Source organism: Stigmatopora nigra, unplaced genomic scaffold (genome assembly GCF_051989575.1).
Source record: "Stigmatopora nigra isolate UIUO_SnigA unplaced genomic scaffold, RoL_Snig_1.1 HiC_scaffold_86, whole genome shotgun sequence".
Lineage (NCBI taxonomy): Eukaryota > Metazoa > Chordata > Actinopteri > Syngnathiformes > Syngnathidae > Stigmatopora > Stigmatopora nigra.
In genome coordinates, this window is record NW_027551658.1 from 30,001 (window position 1) to 32,500 (window position 2,500).

The window sequence follows — 2,500 nt, forward strand, 5'->3', positions numbered from 1 at the left end:
TCTCTTAAAGAGCAGTGCGACAAGACGGGCCAGGGTATAGTGCTTGCAAAGCCGGGATAACGGTGAGGACATAGTGCGTGCGACCGGTGATTGGCCGGAGGCTAAGGTACTGCGGGTGGTAGACCCCACTCGTCCAAGGCCCCTCCGCGTCAGGACTGACCATCGTACTTTATCTGCATCCGCCTCGGTCGCGTGGGTGCGGCTTGGCACGTATGACCACGTCACGCTAAAGACAACGGGGGCAGTGGAACTGAACGTGCGCAGCATAACGAAAGCCGGGATAACGGTGAGGACATAGTGCGTGCGACCGGTGATTGGCCGGAGGCTAAGGTACTGCGGGTGGTAGACCCCACTCGTCCAAGGCCCCTCCGCGTCAGGACTGACCATCGTCACTTTATCTGCATCCGCCTCGGCCTAGTATGTAATGTGGCGGTCGTCTCGCCCGTGTCTTCTGTCGGCAGGGTATAGTCGTGTGGAGGGATGGCTCGTGCGAGCTCGTGGACTGAACAACGGAGAGGTTTCTGGCGCGTGCGATCGGCGATTGGCCGGAGGCTAAGGTACTGCGGGTGGTAGACCCCACTCGTCCAAGGCCCCTCCGCGTCAGGGCTGACCATCGTGCTGTCACTGCAACCGGACGGTCCCCCGCGAGCGCGTTTCGTCTCGCTCTGGCCAATTGGAGAGCCGTGACAACAAGAGCGATGCGTCTGACTCATTCGAGGTCACGGATAACGGTGAGGACACGGTGCGTGCGACCGGTGATTGGCCGGAGGCTAAGGTACTGCGGGTGGTAGACCCCACTCGTCCAAGGCCCCTCCGCGTCAGGACTGACCATCGTCACTGTCTCTGCATCCGCCCGGCTGAGTTTGTTCAGCGGTCGTCTCGTTCACGTTCCACACAACCGCGCGTCGGTTTGGGATAGCTGGGTCGGCGAGACGCCGAGAGAAGAGAGTGCGTTCGAAGCTGGATAACGGTGAGGACTGGTGCGTGCGACCGGTGATTGGCCGGAGGCTAAGGTACTGCGGGTGGTAGACCCCACTCGTCCAAGGCCCCTCCGCGTCAGGACTGACCATCGTCACCTTATCTGCATCCGCCCGGTGGGGATCTGCACCGTCGACCCAAGCATGAAAACCCTCGTGTCGGTTCGGGCGAGAAAAAAGAGTTCAAGGGAAAAAGGCAACGATTTCACCATTCGAGTTCATGTGGAGGACAAAAAGAGGACAAAATGGAAACGAAATGACCATGAGTTCATCGATGGAAATGAGGACAATACTGACGAATATGGAGAGTTCTAAAATTTTGCCAAATGACACCGATGGTTGACGAGAATCCCTAAGCCACGGGGTGGGATACAAACCTGAACTAAAGACCTGCCATAGTCCGGTTTTTTTTCCCAAAAAGGGCGCATGTGGACGGAGGGCACACATGGAAACCTAACCACCAGCCGAGCCATTGCCGGAGGAAATATAACGATATGCCAAATACCATAGCCTTTGGGACAAAGCCGATTCTTGGAGGACAACAAAAATGAGACATGGTACTTGGTGAAGCACCGGACATATGGAGCCACAGGGGCCAGAAAAGAGCCGATAGTACAGGGCAAGATGTGATGTGACGGTAACGGACATGTGTTAATGATGGTGGACATGTGTTACGAGATGAAATGCTTGGAAATCACGTAAAGAACCGATGCGTGAATGAAAATGAAAACAGATCATGTTGGGACCAGGTTGGGAACCCCTCCACAGTCTGCGACAAAAAAGCTTCCCGTGTGGGATTATTCCGGTAATAAGAAGGGAGTCAGGTGCCCGGTACCTGTACGCCACTATGAAGGCCTCTGGTGGTTGTACGCTGGTTTAAAGACTCGATTTACCCCCGCCTTGACAAATCGAGCGCCACAAAAAGTTGCGCCGTAAAAGGGCCCTGACTTTCCTTGTTGGTTCGGGTTGGCATCGCCGGGGCTTGTGAGATAAGTGCCTATTCTAGGGGGATGGAGTACACAATCTCTACGACCTCTTTGGTGCCTCTGGGTGGTTCAGGCCCGTGGGAAAAGCCTCAGAGCCGCTTCCTTGAGGAGCCGCGGGTGACTCACGGGTTACGTCATCGCCTGGAGGTGTCGGGAGTTCTTTGTTTTGTTTTGCGAAAAACCCCCGTCACGAGAAACTGTGCTTCTTCTCGGTTTGTTACGGTTGCACGCAGGTGCCGCCGGCCGTTCCCACAGTTTTCTCGTCGTGTCACCGGGCTGCTTGCGGCTATCGGTAGATGCACTGTGCACGTCTCCCTGCCACGAAAGGAAGGAGTGAAGGAAGGTTGGCAAATAACCGAATCGATCGCGTGACAAGGTACAGGGCGATCGCACGTATTGACGTGAGGCATAACGAGAGGGGGTTGGGCCTAGGGCCGGCCCCGGAGGTATCCGTCCCTGTCGATTCTCTCTCTGGGTTGACGCGCAAGAGCACGGGCATGGCAGTCCGCGCGTGCGTCCCCGGGCTAGTCTCCGGCA